General features: G+C 35.7%; 1 protein-coding gene across 1 annotated transcript in view; it reads right to left on the minus strand.

The window, feature by feature from the left end:
- LOC150100923 (pseudouridylate synthase RPUSD2-like) overlaps positions 1 to 13,107 on the minus strand; it is a 189,896-nt gene that overhangs the window by 76,473 nt on the left and 100,316 nt on the right. The window lies entirely within an intron of this gene.

A 13,107-nucleotide genomic window follows, 5' to 3' on the forward strand; every position in this document is an offset into this window, starting at 1 on the left:
TACACTTTTGCCATTGCTAAGCTACTTTGCCAAGTAGCTTAAATGGCAAAGTCGCCTCTAATAAGCAAGATGTGACTCACACTAAACAAAACTGTATGCTATTTTTGAAGTAAAATATTTGAACTTCCTCATCGTAGGAGATTCAAATACATTAATATATTTCCTAAATTACACTCGTCCACAAAAAAGAATAAAGTCACTGCACCCTTGATAACCCCCCCTCTCTCTCTCTCTCCCCCCTCCCTACCACACAAAAAATATCTGTATATTAAATACCATTCCGATTTACCTCTCATAAAGATACTGATGCACATAATATACTGGTATGCTTTGTTTGGATGCTGCCCCTTGACATGATCATAATTTACATGGTTACATTGGTTTTTACTTCATCACCCTCCAATTAATTTACATGGTTAATTGGTTAAATGATCAATAATGAAATTATGATCATGTAACCAATACAAATTTCTGACTGGCCATCTGGTTATATTCCTTCCTCAGGTGTGTGAGCATATGGAAAGTAACGGAAAAGAATTATAGCCATACTGAAACAGAAATTCGATTTGAAAATAATGACAAGAATATAGCATCTCTTGATCAACTTTATCAAATGAAGACCTCTTGTAAGACCTTTTTTTGGCAGCTCTAATATTTCCTACAAAAAAAAGTGTTCAATACTGTCATATCCATATGAAATTAGCCAACAAATAACATGTATAAAGACATGAGTTGCAAAAGCCCTTATAAATGTTAAATGTATGCCAAATTTAGGAATGTTCTTGGCTATATTAGTTGAAGGAATGATTTACAAGCTATACTTGCAAAATACTTCTCGTGTTAGTTTCCTTTCAATAAATATTTATAACGCTATGGAGTTGTTAAATAAAACAAAAGCAGCAAGTGGAGAAAACAACGAGCAAGTAATTACAAAGCAATACAAAAGTAATACCTCCTACTTTATCAGAAAATATAATTTATTCAATCATAGCATTTATGTGGATTAATCCTCCATGTTTCATGAGCATTGTTATTTTTCAATAGTCATTATTCTCTATATGCTTTTGCCATCACTGGGTGAAATGATGTGTACTGATCTCACAAGCATTTACTCTGACATCGAAGCTATTCATAAACAGTTTCAGCTATTCATCATCTGCAAAATGGTGTCCTCAGAATGCATCAGTCAGAAGGCCGAAGAGGTAGTAGTCATAAGATTCCAGATCCAGACTATAGGATGGATGGGAAAAATCAGTCCAACCAAATGTTGCAATTGCATTTCTTGCATACAAACTAGAGGGAGACCAGGCATTGTCATGGAGAGGGAGGACTTTGTTGCGTGACCAAACTCTACGGATGTTTTTCCTTCCTAATTTTGGCAACATCTCCATGTAATGTTCTGAATTTTGTACCTTTCTCTCCCTCTCCTCCAAAAAAAAAAAAAAAAGTCCACAGCAAAATTCCATCTTTGTTCCAATTTTGCCAAGGAAAGCTGCCTTTTGAATTTCTTCTTGCAGAGTAAATGGAAATTATGCCATCCCATCAATTGCCTCTTCATTTTAGGCCATAATGGTGAATCGTGAGGAATTCGCTCACCACAGTCTGCACATTCAACTAAAAAGATGTCATTTTGAATTACTTGTGTGTTGTGCTCATGTGACCAATTACAGTGCAATTCACAGTAGTGGAACTAGAGAATACTGCTGCCCACTGAGTGATGAATAAAGCTTTCTGCCATGCTTAAATCAAAAGAAAAAAAGAGGCATTACTTTCATAATGCCTCCTAAATAGCTTGTTAGAAGTGAATATATAGAAGTTGGAAGAATGCAGGTAAAAAATAAATAAATATCATTATAAAAAAAGTATAAGTGGCATAAATTCACATAAAGAAAATAACATAGTGGAGAGGCACAAACAAAGAAAAAGATCATAAAGAATCAAAAAAGATTTTGGGGCCTATGCCATGACACTGGAAAACCAGTAAATAAAACACTAATGATTCACAACATTAGTTATGAACCATCAGTGTTTTTTTATCTCTGATTATAACAGTCAATGCAGATGATATCATAAATAATTTATGATACTAAACTAAAATAATTTCATAAACACAAATATTGGTTGTGTGCAGTCTTGCCATAAAAACTGTTACAACTTCTGCATACACCACTGTGCAATGCCCACACAATTGCATGAGTCTGATTCTGTTAGTGGTCCTGTGCGCAACCAAAATTCCCGTTTATCAGTAGAGAGAAAGAGTTGTCTAGCTATACAGGTTAACATGGTACATGGTTATCACTGATGTAACCATCAGTCAGATATGTCTTCTGTATCATTATAAATGTTAATAGTCCAATACACAAACATCCTACTAATCCCAAGTGTTTTTAGTGTGTTGAAAACAACAGGTGGCTGCATTCCAACCTTGTGAAGTGCTATTACAGCTACACAGTTCTCATAATGTCCCCACCACATGTTAATCTATACAGCTAGACAACTCTTTCTCTTTCTCTACTGATAAATGGGAATTCTGGTTGCACATTGCACCGCTAACAGAACCAGACTCGAGCAAATCTGTGGGCAGCATGCAGTGGTGTGCAGAAGCTGCAACAGTATTTATGGCAAGACTGTCTGCAACCAATATTCATATTTATGAAATTATTTTGGTTGTGATAGCATCTGCATTGTCTGTTGTAATTTCCTTAAACAATACAGTTATGCTTAAACATTGATTGCTATTCATACTGATATTTTAAGAAAGCAGACAATGCAGATGATATCACAATTAAAATAATTCATTACTATTTCCTATATTTTGCCAAAGTCAAATATGGCACTGACAGAAAGAGAGAGAGAGAGAACAATAGACAAGTAAAACTGCTCATATCTAAGAAATGCTCATTTGCAGATATCAAACTGATGACCATGAAAATCAAGCCCACTTTAGGACTTACTGTTTCTTTAATTGAGTCGTACTTACTGACATAGTACATGCATGCACATATCTTTTAGTTTGGGACTGTTTACTGATGATTCTAATTTGGCAAAACAAAGGAAACAGTAATTAAATTATTTTATCAATATATTGTCATCTGCTTCCTAAAAATAGCAATATGAGTAATGATCAACATATAAGCCTGAACATCAGAAACAATAATCCATGAAGATTTATTAGCATGCAAAGCTCGTCAACTTTAGAGAGTTGAAAATAAAACTTTCTTGACAACTCAACAGACTAGTCTTTTTTAAAAAAATGCAGGGATAATGTTATCCAGACCCATGTAAAACTGAAACACTCGCTCTCATTCATCAAAGCAGTTCTTGGTTTAAAGAGCACTAGCTTCAGTGTCTTACTAGAATAAACTGGTTCCACTCACACTTTGCCTATGACACCAATGAAGCTATCCATAAGTTAGAAGAGGAGTTCATTGCTGAACTCTGGATAATTCCAATCAAATTTATCAATATGGTTAACACACTGACCATTGGAATATGTTGTAATGAATTCTTCTCTATTATCTGCAAAGCAAAAGCATAAGAGCCCTGAGTCATGTGCTTAACATTATGATCTCTACTTAAAATATATCTAAAAGTGAATTCATGATATATATTGAGCAAGGGTTCTACTACCTCTTCACCCACATTGCTAATAATGTAGCCAACATCGTAATCCACATGAAACTTCCAAAAAGCTCTCCAAAGAGAATTTAAGGCATTATAGGAATTAAATAACATTTAAAAAAAAACTCCCAGGGAGGGACCCTGTAACCCCCTAGAGAGTGCGTCCCCTGGGTGGCGGATAGGGGAGCCTACCATGTATGTGTGTGTGTATACGTGCATGTATATATGGTGGGGTGATCTGGATATACTGAATAAGGCCTCATGGACCAACAGGGCCATAAGGGGCATTCATCTTGATTGTAAGGGAAGTGGCACTCCCATGGACCCCTAGCTGGATCTATCCTCCTCTTTTTCTACTTTGAGGAAGATCCACTTACTTTAATCTTTCATATAAGGCCTTATCAGCCAACAAACTCTTCTTATTTTATGACCCCTTATGATATTAGAGTACACGAGGGCCATGGGGTCTTTTCATTTCTGGCCTTACAACTATGCCCTCTCTATAAACCTTACTATACTTCTTCTATAATCTACTCTTTCCCCTTTCAATATACCCTATTCCTCCTATGGGTTTAAATTCGGAAGAAGGCTAGTTCAGAAGCCTTAAGGTAGCAGCCCTACCACTGAACTATTCCATCGTCAGGCTAGTCCCCTGACATGGAGAACATAATTCTACTTGTAAGCTGACAGAAAGAAAAAGATAATCGATAATCAGATTGAATCTATGGAAAACAACCCTGGAATGGAAAAGGTAAAATAAAAATGTAAATGACAAAATATAATACACATAGCAAACTGGAATGTAAGAGGAATAGCATATAAAGAAATAGAATTAGACCAACTATTAAATGAAAGAAATTTTAAAATAGCAGTAATCACTGAAACAAAAAAGAAATTAAAAGGAACTATGAGAACCGAAAATTTTAATGATATACAGTGGAGTCGACAGAGACCAAAAAGCACAAGCAGGAGTCATGATTTGGATTCATAACTCCCTTTCAAAACAGTTAAAACATTATAAATTATGGAATGAAAGAATAATAGAAGCTAGAATAAAAATAGATAGAGGCTATTTAACAATAATTGGTTCATATGCCCCAGAAGAAGGAAGAGAACAGGATAATAATCATTTTTATAATCAGCTACAAAACATATAATAAAATAAATAAAAATGATTACGTAATTTTAGCAGGAGACTTAAATGCAAGAATTGGAAACACAAAAATTAATAATAATATAGGAATACATGGAGAACATACTCTAAACAGGAATGGCAAAAGATTGATTGACTTTGTAGTTTATAATAACCTAAAAATAATGAATTCCTTCTATAAACATAAAGACATACATAAATATACTTGGGCAGCAAGAGGATGGAAATCAATATTAGATTATTTTATATTAAATGAAAAGACATAAAATTTTCACTAGATGTTAGAGTTCACAGAGGATATGAAATAAGTGACCACTTCCTTGTTAAAATAAAATTAAGATTACCACCTAAATGGCTACAAGTAACAAGAACAGAAAGAAAAATTGAAACATTTGTTTATAAAACTAGACTATTGAATGACACAAATGTACAATGGCTATATGAACAAAGAATTAACCAATATCTAGACAAAATAAAACAAAATGAAGAAATAGAAATAGAATGGCTTAATATAAAAATGATACTAAATGCAGCAGCAAATGAAAGCTTAGGAAAGACCAAAAAATTCAATAAAAGGAAAAAACTGAAGATCTGGGATGATACAATCAAAGAAATAATAAAAAAGAAGCCTACCACAAATGGTTAAGCAGTAAAAGATTAAAAGATGAAATAGAATATAAAAGAATAAGAGCCACATAGCTAAAAGAGAAATCAGAAAAAGACAGAGAATTATGGAACAAATTTGTTTCTAATTTAGCACATGATTTATATAAAATGTATATAAGATTTTGAAACACTTAAATGCAGATACCAAACAAAACATAAAATTAAACGCTGAAGTGAAATTAGAAGAATTTCTAAATTACTATACAGAATTGTGGACAGATAAATATTTTTAAAAAGACAACTGGCAAACAATTAACGAAAATGAAAAGGAAATAACTAAAGAAGAATTAGAAATCAGCGTGAAAGAAACAAGAAATGGAAAATCACCTGGAGAAGATAAGCTAGGTTCAGAACTATATAAATACGCAGGAACAAGATTCAAAGAAAGACTCTTATTATTTTTAAATAAAATTTATTCAACTGGTATCCCCCCCCCCCCAATAGAATGAAAAAAAAAAAAAAAAAAAAAACCAATTGTGATTCCTATCTTAAAAAAAGGTAATAGAGATCACCCTAAAAACTATAGAGGTATCAGTATACTAAATTCCTGTTACAAAATATAGCAGAATCTTAAATAGCAAACTAATGAAATATTCTGAAAACTTTATTTTAGAAGTACAGAATGGATTTGGAAAAGGACGATCATGTATAGACCCGGCCTTTTGCATAAAATTAATAATAGAGAAAAGAAGAGAATACGTTTTAGAAACCAATATTGCATTTATTGACTTTGAAAAAGCATTTGACAAAGTTAAAAGAAACATTATTTAATATAATAAAAGAAAGACAAATACCAAATAATATCCTAAAAGCTTTTTATAATAAATTTAGTTTAATCCTTTATCCAAGTGTGAGCAAACAATGTTTGCACCTGAAAGTAACTTCAGGACTGGGGTAAGGTGGTACAACACCAGGACAACTCTTTGCAAAGGTGGAGCAAGCTACCAACATTCCTGTCTCAGTATCTCCTATAATGCCTTTAATATCTCCTATAATACCTTTGCAATGAGTTGCCCTGGTGTTGTACCACCTTACCCCAGTCCTGAAGATACTTTCAGGTGCAAACATTGTTTGCTCACACTTGGATAAAGGATTAAACTAAATTTATTATACTCTAACCAAGTGAAAAATAAACTTTCAACATCCTAAAAGCTATCACGAGTATATATGAAAATAATCAAATATAAATAAGATTAAATCACAAACTATCATATACGAGAGAGAGATGAACCAAGGGGGTCTGACAGGGATGTCCCCTCTCAGCAACTCTTTTTAATATCTACTTAAATGAAATAATAATAAAATGGAATAAAAATTTACATCAAGGAATTAAACTTTCTCCTACAGTGAACTTAAACACTCTCCTTTTTGCTGACGACCAAATAATAATTACAAATTCTGAAGATAACTTACAGAAAGCTATTTTAGATCTAAATGAGATAGCCAAAAATTATGGTATGATAATATCAACAGAAAAATCAAAAACTATGGCCTTTAAAGGACAAGATCCAGCAAAGAACTAAAATAGTAATAGATAACAAGATCTTAGAACAGGTGATTCATTTAACTACCTAGGATGTATGATCACATATGAAAATGAAAAAGAAACATAAAAATTGCAAAATATTTAAAAATAACAGGTGTAATTAACTCTATATTTAAACCAAACCTAGTTCAAAAACAAACCAGACTAAAAGTATACAATACATTAGCCCTACCAGTCTTAATGTATGGAAGCGAAATCTGGACAATAAAACAAAAAGACAAACAAAGATTACTAACAGCAGAAATGAAGTTTATGAGAAAAACTGCAAAGTATACCCTATTTGATCACAAAAGAAACAAAGAAATTATGAAAGAATTAAACCAAGAACCAGTAATAGAAAAAATTAAAAAATATAAACATAAATGGATGGAACACATTCAAAGAATGCAAACAGAAAGATTACCAAAACAAGCCTTAAAGTACAAGCCATTAGGACAAAGAAATCCAGGACGTCCTCTTAAACGATTCAACGATCACTTCTAAGGCAGGAACAGGCCATGCTAGGCCTAAATCCTTGATACGCATGATGATGATGATGATTTTAAAAAAAAAATACATTAGGATTATGCAGTAGTAATCTTAAACCTCTTCAATTACGTACAGAAGCTAACTGACCTAAAGATCAATCCATCTATCCTCTACTGGATTATGATCCTACTAACACTCAGATTAAAACTATTCAAAAGGCTTCTCAAAAATGTGACATGCTGGAAATGGTTAGCTTGAGAAACAGGAGAATAAAGAATGTAGTAATTTCCACATAAAGCATACTATGTCAGCCATCTGCTGATCCCTAGAGAAATGCTTCGATAGTTACTACTGAAACCAACTAATCTCAAGTATCTGTTCCTGGCTAAATTGTTTAAATTCTATTCTCTGCTAGAATAACAAACTTTCTTTGGGGTGGGGGGTCCTCTAGCTAGTTGGTTGGGCCATGCGATGCATAAGATACAGATACAGTTTCTCCAAGCCAACTCCAGCTTCTAGTTGCAGGGCCTATTTCCACAAATGGGACTTTGGTAATCATTATTATAATACAGAAACCCAGGTGACCAAATCTGTGCACAGTAGTCAAGAACCAAATTCATAGCCTTTTCTTCTTCTTCTGCAGCTTTTCCCACTTAAGTAGGATCGCTGTTTGTAGTGAGTCTCCTCCACAACCCCCCTGTCTTGGGCTGTAGCGACATCCAAGTTCTTCATCCTCAAGTCCTCCCCACCATTTCCCTTCATCTCTTCTTTGGCCGCTTGCGCTTCCTCCTCCCCTGCACATCCATCTGCATATGACCTTTCTTTCCACATACTCTTCCTCCCTCCTCATCACATGACCAAACCATCTCAACCTTGCCTCCTGTATCTGAAGTTCGTAACTTTCACTGTTCCCCTTACATAGTCATTTCTCAGACGATCCTTTCTGGTCACACCGCACATCCACCTAAGCATTCTCATCTCTGCTACCTCCATCCTGATGATGTTATTTTTCCTCAGGGCCACAGTTTCCATAGCATATGTCATAGCCGGTCTCACTACTGTCCTGTAGATTTCGCCTTTTAGATTGATCGGCACCCTCTTATCGCATAGCACTCCAGTCATCTCTCTCTCCAATTCCTCAATCCTGCTTGTATCCTGCATCCCACTTCCTTCTCAGCCTCACCATCCTCTTTCATTGTTGAACCTAAGTATCTAAAGTCACTGACCTACCTGATGACATTTCCTTCCAGCTCCAAATCTGTCTCCTGGCTGCCATCCACTTTGCAACACATACTCTGTCTTACTTCTGCTCAGTCTCATACCTCTCTCTCTCTTCCAGTACTTTCCTCCAACTTTCCAGTTTAGCTGCCACTTCTTCTCTTGATTCTGCACAGAATCAAGAGAAGAAGTGGCAGCTAAACTCCTCCGTCGCCACCTCCATCACAATATTAAACATGAAAGGACTTAATGCTGACCCTTGATGCAGGCCAACTGTCACTTGAAAACTTTCTCTCTCTCCCAGGCAGGTCCGAACTCTTGTCTTCACATTTCTGTACATCTCCTGCACCAGCTTGACATATTTCTCCAATACCTTCTTCTCCCTCAGACACCTCCAGACTTCTTGCTTTGACACTCTATCATACTCTTTCTCCAGATCAATAAATACCAGATGTTGCTCCCGCTGCTTCTCTCGAAACTTTTAAAACATCTGCCGTAACCCAAAGATGGCATCTGTCATTGATCGACCAGGCATGAAGTCAAATTGCTCCTTTGCAATCTCAACCTCCTCCCTCAGTCTTCCATCAAGAACCCTCTCTAGGATTTTCATTGTGTGGGACATCAACTTTATTCCTCTGTAATTCTTACAGTCTTGTGCATCCCCTTTACTCTTGTAAATGGGGACAAGAGTACTTTCCCTCCATTCCTTGGGTATATTTTCCTGTTGGCAAACTTTCATGAACAGGTCAATTCCCTCTTCCCACAGTGCCCTCCATGCCCCCACTGGGATCCTGTCAGGGCCCAATGATTTTCCATTCTTCATCCTCTTTATGGCCTCCTTCACTTCCACTCTACTAATGTTCTACACCATCCCCTCATAAGGCTCCCCATCTTCTCTGTGAGTCCTTGCATTTTCTTCATTCAAAAGCCCTTCAAAGTATATTCTCCATCTGTTTCTTATATCCACATCCCTCCTTAATACCCTTCCTCCAGAGTCTTTGATCTGCCTCACATGTACGATGTCCTTTGATGCCTTATTTATACATTTTGCTAATCGATAAATTTTTCTCTGTCCTTCCTTTGTTTCTAATTAATCATAAAAGTCTTGATATGCCAGGGCCTTCACCTGTGCAACAACTCTCTTGGCCTCTCGCATTTTCTCTCTGTACTCTTCTCTGTCATCTTCCACTCGACTCGTCCCACTTCTGCTTTGCTTTCCTTTTAGCCGTCACTGCATCTTGTACATTATTATTCCACCACCAACCCTCCTTCTGCTCTCTAATCTTACTGGATGTTTCACCAAGCACCTCAATTGCACAGCTTAGAATTGCTTTTGAATTATGTCTCCACCAATCTTGTACACTTTCTAGTCCATTCGAAATCCTCTCTACCACCTTCTCCCTAAAACGGTTCCTCACACTCTCTTCTTTAAAGTGAAATTCATAGCCTTATAAAGAGAGATAACTTCCCTATCTTTACTTGTCAGCATATTTTTCAACATCCAAGTTATCCTTTGAGCCATTTTACCAGCTTTTGCAATATGCTCTCTGAACTTCAATTCTCTGTCCACCATTATCCCACAGTTCCTAGCCTCATAAATTTCCTGCAAACCAGTACCATCAATATGATACACTGTATACAATCTTTTCAACCTGAAGTGCATAAGCCTAACATTTTGCAACATTAAATTCACAATCATTATTCTCTGCTCACAAATGCCACTTTATTTAAATCATCCTGCAGGAAATCTGCATCACCTTTATCTACTATTGCTCTCCCTAGTTTTTCATCATCAGCAAACAACTGCATATCTCCTCTTAAATATTTCACTATATCATTAATATACAAATAAAAGAGTAGTGGCACTAGTACAAAACCTTGAGATACTCCACTAGTCACCCTTATTTTCCTAGATTCCACTCTGCAACTGGATTGCCAACTTTCTTACTGGTCACTCACTGCATTTCATAGTGGACAGTTTCCTCTCCTCATATTTCCCTACCAATGCAGGAGTACCCCAGGATTTTGTTCTTTCATCCACTCTCTTCATCGTGTATATAAATGACCTGTTCTCAGACTTCCAATCTTATCCACAGCTTTGCTGAATGACGGTGCACTCCATTTCTCCTTTTCATTCACCAAGCCTTGTAGTGCTCAAGTATTAGAATCCTCAAAATCTACTATGACCAGTGACCTGAACTCAGTTCTCCTAACTATATCCTAGTGAGGCAAGGAGAACCTTGTAAACTTCAATGTCACCAAAACTCAGTTCTGTCTGATATCTCACAAAGAAAGAGATCACATTCCTCCCATTTACCTTCAGTAATACTGAGATATCTAAACACAATCAGATTTCTTTTCTTGGACTGACCTGCACCTCCGATCTTTCCTGGCACAACCACATTTCAACCATAGCTTCTGCAGCTGTCAAAAACTTGGTATACTTTTTTGCACAAGACATTACTTCACACCTTCACAGCTGTTATCTCTATAAAAATCCCAAATCTGCCCACCCATGAAATACTGCTCCTATATTTGGGGGATTGTGCACCAAAATCCTCTCTATGATTGCTCGATTATATTCAGAAGAGGGTGATCTGGATAATTAATGATTTCTCTCTCGCACATTCAGTTTCTGCCTTGTGCCTCTTCTACAGATACTTTCATGGACAGTGCTCTGTGGAAATGGATACTATTATTCCTCCACTCTCCTCCAAAATCATTAAAACAAGAGCCACTGCTAACAACACCCTTTTACAGTCCATCTTGAAACTCAACGAATCAACTTCACTGCTTCTTTCATTCCATCAACTTCTGTCCTTTGGAACAGTCTCTCCCACTCTGCCTTCTCCAAAAGATAACAACCCTCAGCTGTTCAAGCAAAAAATGAAAAGATTCCTCCTTTCATCTATTCCTCTTGCCCACACACACAGCACTAATGTCCTGTGGGTAAGGAAGAATCTTTTCATTTTTTGCTTGAACAGCTGAGGATTGTTATCTTTTGGAGAAGGCAGAGTGGGAGAGACTGTTCCAAAGGACAGAAGTTAATGGAATGAAAGAGGAAGCAGTGAAGTTGATTCGTTGAGTTTCAAGATGGACTATAATATGTGTTTATAATAACTCATTTAGTGATTTGATCTTGAGTGTAAAATTTGTGATTCTAAAATTAAATGTTTGTTTTTGTTAATCAAAAGTTGTACTTTGCCTGAATCTCTTTTACTGCACCACCATTCATAAAAATATTCGAACCAAAGTGGGTGAATTAAGTAAGTTAAATATACTCGGCCAGTATATATAATAGCAACATATAAAGGAAAGGTAGTTGAGAGTTGGTTTTTCTTCAATTCTTGAACTAATTCAGATATAAAGTGGTGCAGTCTTTAAATATAAATTTTCTCTATATTTGAATTAGAAATCAACTTGCAACCTATCAACTAGTTAAGAACATCGTAATAACTATATATTGGATCCAAAATATAGATTAAGACGAAGTAGTCACTCAGCTGTCTTCTGTAGCTATAATTGTTATTCTACAACTTATTAGCTAACCGCATCTCGACTACTGGACTTTAATTAGTTACTTCAGTGACTCGTCGATTCACTATTATTGCAATCTGAATCCCTGAATCAATCTCCTTTTAGATTCCTTCTCCGAATGCCGAATTAGAATATCCTCTGATTCCAAACGAATGAATGAATTTTTTCAGCGTCTCCTCTACCATCAGAATGGACTATTTCTTAACCTTAAAAAACAAATTGTGGAAAAGCACTGCCAAGCTGAGAGAACCTGTAAGGATTAATACTTTCTCAGACTCAAGCTTCATAGCTTATGAGAAACTTCATGCAAGGATTTACTTATCAGAATTTGGACTATTTGTCTGGTAAGATTTGCTTGTTGTCCCCACTACATCCAATTTAAGCTCCCACATTGTTTTAGGAACAAATTTCTTAGCAAAGTATCAGTTCTCCTGTAATTTTTCCGAGAAGGAAATATCCCTGATGAACAAGAAAAGATGTATCAGAAGAAATAAAAATCATAAATATGATGGAACTAGACAACAGACAAAGCAATTTAAATTGCCATATGAATTGAGACCATCTACTAAGGAAAGGTCACCTGTAAGTCAATTAACTAAAAAGGATGGTGATGTAAATTCTGATGTGCTTTATCAGACTGAAACACTACAAGATACTAATGAGCCATCACAACAACAAATATCCATGTCTAAATCAGATGTTGGCACTAATAATCAACAAATGGTTAAGGTAAATTTTGTCAAAGTAACTGCCTTAGATAGTAAAATTAGAAATTTGTAAAGTCAGTGGAGATACAAAGGAATGAGTAATCGTAGAAGAAGGACTAAAGGAACAGAAAGGACTATGAAACTTAAGAGAACAGGACAGAAGTTCTGTTCTCTGTCACTGAGGCTAGAAG

This window comes from Typopeltis vanoorti, chromosome 12 (assembly GCF_054136105.1).
Source record: "Typopeltis vanoorti isolate ZY-2024b chromosome 12, IOZ_Tvanoo_1.0, whole genome shotgun sequence".
Classification (NCBI taxonomy): domain Eukaryota; kingdom Metazoa; phylum Arthropoda; class Arachnida; order Uropygi; family Thelyphonidae; genus Typopeltis; species Typopeltis vanoorti.